Below are 13,132 nucleotides of genomic sequence, written 5' to 3' on the forward strand. Positions count from 1 at the left end.
CCTAATCCCTTCTTTGTTACATAGTTTAAAAACACTTAGTAAACATTTGTCTTGAATAGCTAACTTTCAAATCCCCAAATCATCTTAGTTCTTTGCCTAAAATTGTTCACCTCGCTATTCTATATTTTTAATGATAATAAATTTACCAGAACAACATTTTGTCTATAATACTGGATTTTGAAGGACTCTCCTTGGAATATGTAAAAATGATAAAATAAACATGGGTAAACTAGACAACATTGTATTAATCAGCGCTGATCTACTACCAACCCATGGAAGCTTCCCTATCCAACAACTTATCTCAATTCTTCCGTCATCCTATGTTCTTTGTTATTTAATTAACTTACTATAGTATATTGGGATTCCCAAAGAGCGAAAAGGATAGCTTTGCAGCCAAAAAAGTAAATATTGCGACTCACTTTGTTTTCTTCCTTATTATCCGAAGCAGAAGATTTCAGCCTTATGGAAGTTTAGCTTTAGGCCCAATAATTGCTTAGAAGTACAAAATATAACTTGTTCTTTGCTTGCTCGATATCATGGTAATAATTGTACAATCTGCATATTATGTTAGATAAACCATCTTCTACTAAACGTGGCACTATCTCAGTCATTTGTCCTTCCTCCTTGACTCTAGCAATAAGTGTAATTGCCAAAATATCCACTACTACATTAAATAATACGGGGAGAGATGAGCACCTTGCCTAAGCCTCTTTCGTTTAGAAATTAGAAATAACAATCATTTATCATTTTGTATATTATTTGGCCAATAAATGGAGCCTCCACGTTCGCTCTCAAAGTCTAAAAATTCTCACGTTAATGAAGAAAAAAATAAAATTACTCACCACTACCATTACGAAAAAATTAGCCTAAAATATCCATATACATATTAATAAATTACCCATCACTGTAATTAAAATATATTTTTATTTATAAATATAAATCTATCCATCGTTTTGCATATCAAACTACATATCGTGCATACCTATAGAATACTAGCTACACAAACAATTAACATGTTTTACCACACATACATCTTATTATATTACCAAAATCTCAAATGCATCTTCACGATTATATTATTATTATTATTATTATTATTATTATTATTATTATTATTATTATTATTATTATTATTATTATTATTATTATTATCGGCCAACAAACGGAGCCTTCACGTTCGATCTAAGGTCTAGAAATTCTCACATTAATCGGAAAAAAGAGAAAAAAATAAAATTACCCACCACTGCCATTACGAAAAAATTAGCCTAAAATACCCATATATATGTTTATAAATTACCCACCGGTGCCATTAAATATATTCTATATATAAATATAAATTTATCCATTGTTTTCCATATCAAACTACATATCATGCATACATATAGGATACTAGCTACACAAACAATTAACATATTTTACAACACATATATCTTATTATATTACCAAAATCTCAAATGCACCTTCACAATTATATTATTATTAGTAAAAATAAACCAGATAATTTTAGGTTTTGCACTATATTAGATTACCACCCTCCAAAGTTTGTTGCCGGTATTGCTACAAGACACTACCGCACCTCACAATTAACACCACAAGCTCAAAAAAAACACCACAAGCATATTAGAAATCAGGACAATATCGATCAGGGCATAATTGGTATAGTAAGCTCATCAGGTTTGAACATGAACATAGGTTGTTGAAATTCTGAATGGAATATTGTGGTCTGCACTAGATTTGTTGGCTTGCAAAAAGTAAGAAACTTGAATTGATTGTTTCCCAGTAGAAACTAGGCAATGGAGGCGTGGCACCATGCAACAGGTGACATAATTAAACATAGTAGCAACAGACGACCAAGAGGTTCATAAAGTAGGGAAGTTAGCAAAAGAATAACTGAGTCAGTTGAACCGAGCAGTGGGCAACATTCTGCAAGGGCTGGCAGATAAGAAACATGTTACTACTACAGCGAATGGTAGTAACTAAGATCGAGGAGATAGGAAGTCTTGACAGGATTAGGGCTGTGCGCTTGTCATGCGGCTACATCACTGATAAAAAAGATGTAGGCAAAAAGAGGCACCACTGCACTAGCAGCAGAGAAGCACTCAAAATTATTGAAACAAGTAGCATGTGATGAGAAAGTTTTGAATTTATTAATACTAATTAAATAAAAAATAGAAGATATATTTAGAATATCAATACTAGTCGTGCAAATGCGCAGATCACCTCACTAGTTACAATCGAATCCAGTATTACCAAGTCGGGAAGAAACCCTTCATTATATGTGTTTGTTGGGAAAAAATACTCATATCACTGGTCTTGCAAAAATTTTACACATAACACCATTAAGTCTTTTCTGTACCTCATATACTGTTTCATTCAAAATAACCCCCCCCCCCCCCCCCCTAAAAAGACTATTTCTTCATGGCCATGTTCTAGTGGCATTTGAAGGAAACAAGACCGAGCATCTCTGTTTCTTTGACCCTCCTATGGTTTTGGAACAAGTGAATCAGTGATGAGTCTAGAACACATGGCAAAATCATTAGTACACAATAAGGTTGAAAACATATAACAGGAACGCAGAAACGGACACGGGACACGTCAGCCTGATCGAGGCCGCCTGCTGAAGGTACACGAGTAATAAAATTAAGACGCATGGTAGATGAAGGTCAAATTATGGATTGATCGCAACGCTCAACGCACAGCGACGGTCTCCAAATTCCTCCCTTGACAGTTGGTTCGCTCTGCCTTCACTAGCTCTCCTTCGTTCACTTCAACGCCGCGCGGGGCGCGGCCGTCAGAGCCGTCGACCACCCCGTACTTGTCCTTCCCGGCGTGATTCTAGTGCACTCGAACCCGAGCTGCGCGGACAGGACCTTCTGGACGTAGTTGGCCACCTCGACCGGCGACCGCCCGCCGTCGCAAGTGAGCTCCCTCGGAAGCTGATTCAGGAACGTGACCTCGTACGTCGGCCGCGGGTTCATGAAGAAGAAGTAGGGATCCATGCTCCTGTCCCCACGCGTTGTGGACGCGTGGAACATACTCTCCCTGGCGTTGATGGCCACGGGCACGACGCGGTCGGTGAGCTCGGCGAAGAGCGCGCCGAACCGCAGCAGGAACGGCTCGCGGCAGGTGGCGCTCTCGGGGAAGATGACGACGTCCCCGACCTCGAGCAGCCGCCGGACTCGGGCGGCGTCCGCCTCGCGCACCCTGCCACACGGCGCGACGGCGGCCCTGACCGGCGAGACGAGCCGCGGGAACCTGGATTCGCCGTGCGCGATGCAGCTCACCTTGCGGCCCAGCGCGACGGCGACCGCGACGGGGTCGAGCGCGGTGCGGTGGTTGCACACGAAGAGGACCCCCGGGCGTCCCTTTCCGGGCGGCGGCGGCGGGTGGCCGCGCACCACCAGCTTGACGCCCATGAGCTTGTAGGCGTAGGAGGCGGCGCGCGCCGGGAGGAGCAGGTGGAGGCGCGCGCGCAGCAGCGCGAGCGCGAAGCCGAGCGGCATCCACAGGAAGGTGAGCAGTGTGTTGGTCGCCGTCGGGCGCCGCGCGAGGCGGCCGTCGTGGAGGATGGCGCGGCTCCGCAGCTGTTCCCTGGGCACCGCGCGGTACTTCCGCCGCGTCACGATGTACGCTTCCTGCATTCACGCGCCACGATCAGCACAAAGGCGGAAAGTGCATGCGCGTGCTTGGCGATCCGAACGTGAACTCGCGATGATGTCAGTCTACAAGCTGATGTGGAGGAGAGACAGCTTGCAGTCGTTTCGATAAGAACTAAGAAAACTTGCGAGAGAGACAAGTGATGATATATATTAATAGTGAAGAGCTAACTACTATACAAATGAGTTGAAAGGTAGATTGTAAGGATTCTTTCAGCCTGCAGTTGGCTATATTATTAACCAAGCTAGCTGCTCGTCCTGAAGCAGCAGGACCAGTACCAGAGCAGCGACCTACTACTCGTCAGGCAATGTGGTGTTAACTCACTGCAGGATTGGATGGTTCGAAAACTGCAGATCTGTCCCTGGGACGACACATATCTAGCTATTACAGGTTGTCATGAGACCTGGATTCCTATTCAGTGCTATTTCTGGCGTTAATTTGTGTCTGAAACTCTGATCTTGTATGTGTTTCTTACAGGCTGATTTGGCGTTATTTCAGAACATCAGCTATTCACCTGGATCAGATCGTTCAAATTAAACAAAGCCGCAGCAACTGACCCAATTCAGTACAACGCTAGGGGTTGAGCCATTACAGGCTGTCCGGACTTCTGAGACTGGATTCCTATTCAGCCATTTTTGGCCTCAATTTGGATCTGAACATGTACAGATTTCTAACATTTCCACAACAGCTCTTCAACTGGACTAGACCGTTCAGACACTGTCACAGCAACGGATGACACGATTGAGTACTATGGTTTTGAGGCTCACAAGTTCCATAGAATACAAGGGAGCTATTGATTGACTTGGTGGACCAACAGTGACACAACTACCTCAGCTACCTGCTCACTGTGTGCGCACCAACTCTTCAACATGGCATAACGGCATAACGCCATAAACGGCAACGCAGGAAATGCAGAGTTGGTGCGTGTCTGATCGATATCTCCCGCAGATTAAATAACCGTACGGTCCCATTACTAAAGTTCCTTCTGCCGTGTGCATATGCACCAGAGACCACAATCCAACACTGTACAGTTTTGGTAGCAAACTGCACTGCAGAATCCATGCAATCAGAAGTTCAGAACACAGAGCTGAAGAAAGCCATACCTTGCAGACGGACATGAAGTCGAAGTCGCTCTCGCGGTCGCCCATGCCGACGTCCGGCAGCGCGTCCCCGAACTCCCTCACCACCGCCCGCCTCTTGTGCCCGCCGACGAGCACCCCGGGCTCGGCGACGAAGCCCGTGGCCCTCCCGTCTTCGCCCACCGCCAGCTCCGTCCCGATGACCACGTCCGCGCCAAGAAACGCCTTGGCGAACGGCTCCACCATCACCCTCGGGCTCGCCGTGACGACGTACCTCCGGCCGAACGAGCGGAACACGCGCCAGCCCTCCGGGTGGACGTCGCCGGCGTAGAACCTGGGGAGCACGGACCGCGCCACCGCCTCGACGTCCGCCACCCTGAGCCCCGCCACGGCGACGTAGAGGAGCGCGCGCACGGCCAGGGGCTCGGACACGGCGACGTAGGTGAGGTACACGAGCGGCACGGACAGGAGGACCGCCGCGGCGCGGAGGGGGCCGCCGGCCTCGAGCGCGATGAGGAGGTAGTACGGGAACGCGCTGCGGGACAGGAGCAGCGTGCCGTCGAGGTCGGCCGCCACGGCCTGGCGCGACCGGCCCTCGCAGGCGCACTGCTCGACCGGCTTGAACTTCCTGGGCACCATGCTTGCGTTGTGCAGGGATGGAGTGGTCAACCTGCAAACGTTGGGGTGGCCGGTATTTCTATATATATATATATGATGAAAGCCCCGAGGGCGGCCTGAGGTAGGGTCTGTGCTTGGATGATTCGTTCGACCTGCTCCTCTGGAAGTCTGAATGCTGCAGATGTTGGCTTCTCTCGTTCTCCGGACTTTTGGATGTGAGCATTTCGAAAAAATTGCACTGTCACGACCGATGTGAGCATTTCGAAAAAATAAATCTGATCAGAACATTCATATTACCTCTGTTAGATTGGCCGAGCAATTTTTGCTGCGGCCTTGGAGGTTTGACGGCCGTGAGAAAAGGTTACCAAAATCTTTTGTCCCAAACACCCTTTGCTTAACTCCGGACACCTGGCGTATTGAAGTACCTTTTTTATGCCGGCTGGCAATGCGAGGATATCCAATGGCCACGTTCCTGCCTCCCATGCATTCAATCCGATCCTGAATTCTGATCCATTTAGGACGGAGCCGCCGCTACTGATGCCCGGAACAACTCTGAATGGACAAGGTCCCGGGCTAATCATTCATAACACAGGAAAGGTGTTTAGGGAGGTCGCTCGGTGGCAACCTCCTTCAGATCTTTACCTGTGCAGATCATTCTGGGTCTCCTTGGTCCATCAGCGGTGATGACTGATGACTGATGAGATAGAGAGCAGTGTAAGTCTGTAACTCGGGGATTGCACCTGAGGATCGCAAAACATGCACGGGCACGGTGACATCCCGACGTGCCCAAAGCCGATGGCGACACAGGGATCACCATCGGAAGTCGAAGGGGAGGACCGAAGCCCAGGAGGCAGAGACATTGAGTCATGACTCATGAGAGGGATGCGGCACACCGGCGGTTGCAACTTGCAACTCTGTTGGAGACCAGTCACGGCACCGGATTCTTTGGGCTTTTCGACGTCGTGGGCTAGATCTGGGCCTTTGGGATCCGCTTTCCGAGCCCAGACAGTGACCCGCGTGATGTTTCGTGCAGTCTTTTGGGCTCACTGTTTCGTAAAGGCCTTTCGGGCTCTGTCCAGTGAGGCGCTTTTTTCTTTTTTATATTAAAAAAAACAAAATTTCAAAAATATATATCCGTTTCGGAAAATTTCAAAAATATACCCCGATCGCCCTATGGGGGCGACAGGCCGTAGATGTAATTTTTTTTCTTCAAATTTGCAACGAGGTCCTTGGCCGGGGGCGCGCGGGTGGAAGGGGGCCTGTCGCCCCCCGGGCGGCCGGGGGCCCACACACAGGCGCGACAGGGGGGCCTGTTGCCCCCCATCGGGCAATAGGGGGGCTGTTGCCCCCTAGGGCGATCGGCCATTCCCCTCCTATATAAGCATTCTACCCTCATTCCCACCTCATTTGAGTCCAAAAATTCCACCAAAAATCCAGAAAAAAGAGAGGGGTGAGGAGAAGGGAAGCGGCAAAGCCCTGCTGGATTGCACACTTGTGATCTGCATGTTAGTACATTTAGCTTATGTATTTTTCCATTGGTATTGTAGAGTAATTTAATTTAATTAGTGCTATAGTAGAAACATTTAAGTAGGAGTTTAATGATACTTTAGTTACGTAGTAGTAAATTAGTTTAGAAAATTAGTACTACGCGTTTATTATTACACTACGCGTTTATTATTACACTTGCAGTACTATTAGAGACGTGTTTATAAATTAATTACGATTTAGAATAGAATTTCGTATATGCAGTATAGAATTTGAGTGTCATTACGTAGTTATGAATACTTATATGTTGTAGTTGAAATCCATACTTAGTTTTTACGGATTATTGAACAAGGTAGTGAAGTAAAGAGTATAACTCGATAAGTATTCTGTGATATACAGATATATCGAGCAAGATGCAGTTTCAAGTATTTTTTGGTGACTACAATATTTTGTATGGGCCAAATGGAGTAGACATTTCTGCCTTTAAGTGCATATCAAGCGCCATAGATAAACCTCTGGAGAGGAGTTTTGGTTCCATATGTAAGTGGCTGCAGCGTGGGTTCCGTGTTGATCTGGAGACACATGTGATGACCGTCCAGTCTCTTGTTAATTGGGAGGTAGAAAGTGATTTATGGGAATTGATGATGATACACAGCACTAATTGGGAGGTACATGCAAGCAGCTCTAGAGCGTGGGTGGCCTCGGGCCATTCTTGTTCAAATCCGGGAGAAGACACAAAATGAAATCCAACATGGTGCAGATCAAGCAACTCTGAGTATTCGAAGAGAGACCAACTATGTTGAGCAAGATGAGTCAGAAGAGATAGAGAACCAAAACATCGGACCACAGAGCCTTGCTGATGAGGAAGAGAGCATACATAGCATTGTGGACGAGATGGAGGCAGAAGACCAAACCGCAATAGAGATGGAAGAATATGAGGGCTCATCTGATGACGAGCAGTACTCATTGCCAAAAGAATGGAAGGAGCATGGTTTTGGCAATCATGTCGCAGAAGACATACGAAATCAGGAGTGAGAGTACAGAGGGAATGAGGTAATATCATTGAAGCCGTAAAAGATGATGTGAGACTATGGGCAATATCATTGAAACGAGAATTTAGAGTCGTAAAGTCTGTCAGTAAAGAATATGAGGTGAAGTGTGTGAATGATGGATGTCCATGGCGAGTACATGTATTCAAGGGAAAATGGAAGTCGAACTGGAAATGTTCCATTGTGACAGAGCACACTTGTTTGCTGTTAGAAGTTCTTCCCTCGCATCGCAATATATCATGCGACTTTGTTGCAAAGCAAATATATGGGTTGATTATGGACAACCTAAATTATGAGTCAAAAATGATTGTTCGACACATTGAGCAGACTTACCAGTACACCATTAGTTATTTGAAGGCATGACGGGCTAAACAAAGGGTGTTCGAGATGCGATTCGGCACATACGAGGCATCATATGATAACCTACCTCGTATGTTATCCCAGGTTGCTGCTAGAAATCCTGGAATCTTTTATGACACATACCTCGTACCAGCCGTGACTAGGGGGCAAAGCATTCTGCAACGAGCCTTCTTTTGCCTAGGTGCCTGTGTTAGGGCATTTCAGTGTTGTTTTCTGGTGATCTACATTGATGGCATATTTCTGACTGGAAGGTATAAATGTCAGATACTCACCGCAATCGGGGTAGATTACAACAACCAAATAGTTCCGCTCGCATTTGCATTTGTTGAGAATGTGAACTTAGACAGTTGGTATTGGTTCCTTGAACGAGTGAAGGTTCACGTTGTTGCTGCACGTCCAGATATGTGCCTTATTAGCGATAGGCATACAGGTCTGCTGCAATCAATACTGAAATTGCAACGTGGAACTGCGACAACACCTCCATTGTGCCCCGATTTCCAAAACAGGTGGTGCATTAGGCATATGGGTGCAAACTTCTATGACCACTTCAAGAACAAGGATCTTAAGAACATATTTAATTGGTTGTGCACCCAAAATCAATAGAGAAAATTCAATGCATTATGGCAGATGCTTGATTAGTTGACTACAGAGCTAGTGAAGGTAAGGGCATCAGGAACAAACACGAGTCAGACTGCAGAGGTTAGGGATTCAATTGAGAAGCCATTTTCACACTGTATTCGAGGTGCACCTAAGTAGAAAATGGTCATTCCTTTATGGTACCAACGGAATATGGTATGGTATTCAGACAACGAACCATGCAGAGTGTTTCAATATGGTTATACGTTCTTGTCGTGTTTTTCCTCTTGTGGGAATTGTTGAGTTCATCATGTATGGGTGCATGAAGTATTTCAGAGAGCGTTACATGGCTGCAAGCATAAACATCAGCAACCCCCAAATTCAGTTTTGCACAAGAGTGACACAATATATGCAACAGAAGATTGAAAAGGACAAACTGCATCGCGTCATATCGACAAGTACAATGGAGCATATATTTGAGGTTCTATGCAAGGATAGAACTGGTCGTGGTATCCGTAGAGATAGGGTGATACATGAGAGTTTGATTACAGTAGGTGGCAAAGCCTTCTATTCCTGCATGAAGCCTAAGTTATTGCATTTGCCATGCTCGCATCTCATTGCGGCATGTGCAGAGTCTGGGTTGAAGCCAGGAGTTTTTGTTTCACCTTACTTCAGCGAGGAAGCAGCTGTATCCACCTGGGGACATGAGGTATACGAGATTGGAATAGTGGGACCTTTCATTCAGGATAATGAGGATAAGATGTTTATTCATGATCCAGCCACTAAGAAAGGCAAAGGCCGACGTCAGACACGTCGTATTCGGAATGGTATGGACGAGTCCGAAGCAAGAAAGGCACAAAAGCGTTGCAGCCAATGTGGAGCATTGGGTCACAACTACAAGAAGTGTCCTCAGAATGCACTTCACGATACTGCTGATGTCGGTCCTTCCGGAAATCCCAGAGATGGAGCACCTCCTACGTTCAAACGACCATCGGCGAGAATTGCTCGTGGAAGTCACTCGGTATCATGATACACCAGTGTGCAGTTTGTACCTATATACTAATCGTGCGTGGAGTTTGTATCGAACCTATCTGTAATATGTAGTAATCGTGCGTCCAGTTTGTATGGAACATATCTGTAATATATAAATATCGTGCGTGAAGTTTGTATCAAACCTATCTGTAATATGTAGTAATCGTGCATGGAGTTTGTATCAAACCTATCTGTAATATATAGTAATCGTGCGTGGAGTTTGTATCGAACCTATCTGTAATGTATAAATATCGTGCGTCCAGTTTGTATGGAACATATATGTACCTATGTGTTCTCATATATTTTTGAATGCAGGAATGGAGATGTATTCCTTGCTAGACCCAGTTATCGACTCGAGCCACAGGTCTTTCTTTGCAGCAGTTGAGCACCGAGCCCTAGAGGTGCTATGTCCTCGTCCACCTGGGGAGGCGATCTCTATACACCACGATTGGGTTGCAGATATGTAATGAAATATTATTATTTATCACTTATGTATTCGTCGGTATTCCTTTATTTCGACAATTTTGTTTATTGCAGGTTGCGTGAGTCCGGTCTACTGACTCTGGGCCGTCTTGTCGAGGGTGGACCTATTCAGCTCGACCGATCCGTCCCGACGGCGCTCGTTTGTATCCGATGTTTATGATTGTGGTAGTTTACTTGTCATTTGTTTCTATAGATACTATTAATGTGAACTTGTTATGTTTGTGGATTCCATAATGCTCGTGAAATAAGGGAAGCTTTTGCAAATTTTTTCCGTGATTTAATGAAGGACAAGTTAGGTGCGGTAGGAGTTAGCGGCCGAGATCCCGCCGACGATGATGACGACTACCGCATACAGTGTAAATTTCGTGACACGCTCGTATAGCTCAAAATAGAGAGCATAGTGTATCTAACTGCGAGTACGAAATCACAGATTGCCACTGCTCAGCACGGCGATCACGGGTTTCCCACATGTCGCATTGTTTGCCCAGACATACGTGACAAAAGACGACAACCCAATAGCAGTGCCCTTTCACCATCACCGAGCAGCAGCAATGCAGTGTTGTGAGTCTGCACGCACTTAGATGCTCTACATGCACAGAGATGCATCGAGTAGTCAGTTCGAGAATCGAATCTAGCCTTTTCAGTGTTAGGTCAGCTAGCCTCTTCACTGTATTGTCATGTAGGCTTTTCAGGTGCATTTACACTCCACACTCCGGGTATCAGACCTTTGTGCGCCTATAAATAGTCCGAAGTTTGTGAACTCCCAGCAGCACTCAAACACAAAAGCTCATTGTATACCCAATGTCTGGAGGTGGGTCTAGCGGAAAGAATTACTACGGTTTTGGGAAAGAAAAAGGGGAAGAAAGGGAGACCCCATAATATGGGAGGGGCCTCTTGGACCTGATTCCTTTCCGGAACCAGTGTTTGAGTTTCTGCCACAGCACAAGAGTGAATTTACCAATGAAACTCCTCTTCGACAATACGATAACCGTAGAGAACCATGGCCAAAATGCAGACATGGTGAGGACTACTTAGTGCAGATGTGCACCGACGGGATGGATGGCGGTCGGCGTTTTTTTAAATGTCCACACGCATGGGTAATACTCGGTTGTTTTATTTCTTTATCTTCATTGATACACTTTACCTGAAATTGGTTTTGCAGTCTTCTGATGCTCCGGAAAACTGTGGTTTTATTAGGTGGGTCGATCCTGCACCAATTGATTCAGTTCAGGAGTTCATCGAGTACCTCCAGATAAAGATATTTGATCTAGAATGCAAGGTGAACCATTACGAGGAAGTGAACGAGGCTAACAAAGACGACGAAGATGATGATAGCAGCAATGCGGCCGCTTCACAGGATGACCCATGCACTATTCCTTACTGCAACTGCCCTTGTCACAGGAAAAAGGGCCCTACGCCTCCGCCACCACCGCCTGCACCACCTGCAATGGGTGTATACAGCTGAGAAGGCTCAACGCAGTTTGCTGTGTGGGGGTACGACTACTAGAACTACCCTACTGCTAGTGACATACTGCATCATCGTGTTTGTTGTGTTTTTTTAAATTACCTAAGGCATGTTAGGTTAGTCCAGAATCTGTTTACCGTAGTTTGCAACGGGTTCTGTCATGCCACTGCATGTGTGATGTGTGTTTCATTACCATTGTATTATGATGTAAACTTGATGGTTCACATTATGTAATGCATTTTTTAGTTGTTATTTCTTATCGTTATATTAATTAAATATGTGTAAGGATCACCGGGGTGTCCGACCCTAGAGGGGGAGGGGGTGAATAGGGTCGCTAATCGCTTTCTATCCTAGGGCTCAATATATTTACATAAGATAAACCTAACACGTCCTACACATGCTAGTTATGAGTAAGTTTTATCTATGCTACTCTCTACTTACCCCTAAAAGACTTGCAACCTATAGCCAATCCTAATCAAACTAACTAGGAAAGTAAAGGCACACAAGATAGAGTAAATGCGGAAACATAATACGGTAAGTAAAGAGGTAAGGGAGAGAATATGCAAACTCCCGTGAAGACACCAAGACACACGATTTAACGTGGTTCGGTTAGGACACCAATTCCCTACCTACGTCCACGGCCACTTTTCCAACACGAACAAGTGTGATGCCGAGTCTATCCGCTTGATCACCGTCTTGCGTTCGCCACCAAGGCTCCCAGCAAGCAAAGGCTAAGTGACCCCAAGTCACCAAGACAAGGCCACCGCCACCGTCTCTCTCGAATCGTCACCCATGGCACCGTCTTCACTACCGGAGCTTCTCACCAAGAGGGGTCTCCTTCCCCGCACAAAGTGTCGTTGCCTCTCCACACCAAGTCGGAGGGTCACACGACGAGTACACAAGATGCTTGCCGCAGCAAGACTTTCACTCAAGCTTACTCTCTCAAGAGCTAAGCCTAACAAATCACTAAGCACTCTCACAAGTGTGCTTAAGCCTATATGATGTACAATGAAGCTCTAAGGTGGTTGGAGGTGTTCTTCAAGTGTAGTAATCTTTCAGCAACTCCAGCACTCTCCAGCAACCTCAAATGACCCGGTCTTGGGGGTATATATAGCCAACACACCCCAAAAGAGCCATTGGGAAAGGCTGACAAAATTCCTTAACGCCGGTTAAACCAACGCTCTAGTTTTGTCAACACCGGTTCAACCGGTGAGTGTACTTTCTCTTCTTCTAGCTGTTACAGTCTTCCAACGGCTACTTGATCAAATGACCGACGCTCTTGAAATCACCGTCGGTTTAACCGGTGAGTGCAAGCTCAGAAACCCCCG

At 45.8% G+C, this 13,132-nt stretch overlaps 1 pseudogene; it reads right to left on the reverse strand.

The window, feature by feature from the left end:
* Nucleotides 1-2,536: 2,536 nt before the first annotated feature.
* LOC120665312 lies at nt 2,537-5,400 on the reverse strand (annotated as a pseudogene).
* Nucleotides 5,401-13,132: the final 7,732 nt, after the last annotated feature.

Source organism: Panicum virgatum, chromosome 3N (assembly GCF_016808335.1).
Source record: "Panicum virgatum strain AP13 chromosome 3N, P.virgatum_v5, whole genome shotgun sequence".
NCBI classification, from domain to species: domain Eukaryota; kingdom Viridiplantae; phylum Streptophyta; class Magnoliopsida; order Poales; family Poaceae; genus Panicum; species Panicum virgatum.